A 524-nucleotide genomic window follows, 5' to 3' on the forward strand; every position below is an offset into this window, starting at 1 on the left:
TGTAAGAAACCACTTTGGCCATCCGCAGGATCTGCTCCGGGAGGCTGGCTGCGAGTGGAGTGGCAACGGGGAGATGACTGGGCTGGGAGTGACGGGTGGCAGGGAGGGTGGTGGCGCGCGGGATAAATAGGCGGAGACTCGAAGGAGCGCGGCGCACGGGCCCGACCGGCTTTGGGCTACGCGGTCACATGGTGAGGGTGTGTCACGTCTCGTCGCGCGTAGGCCTGTGGCGCCCGGCGAGCGGGCGCTGTAGCGTGCCGTTGGAGCGGTAGGTGCGGCCGGACGGAGGAGGAGGACGGAGCCAGGAAGGCGAGGTCGCGCGCGCTGGGGTCCGGGGGGGTGTCGGGAGCCGTTGCGGCTGCGAGTGTCGGCGGGGTTTCCGGGCCGGAATAATTACGGCTCCCTCGATCGATCCCTCCTGCCTTGACGCGAGCAGGGCTGTGTCCCCGTCGCCGAACCCGTCAGACGGCAGCCAGCCAGCCTTTGGGCCCGGACGAGCGGAGCCGTTGCCGCGTGTGGCTGGT

Source organism: Setaria italica, chromosome IX (genome assembly GCF_000263155.2).
Source record: "Setaria italica strain Yugu1 chromosome IX, Setaria_italica_v2.0, whole genome shotgun sequence".
Classification (NCBI taxonomy): domain Eukaryota; kingdom Viridiplantae; phylum Streptophyta; class Magnoliopsida; order Poales; family Poaceae; genus Setaria; species Setaria italica.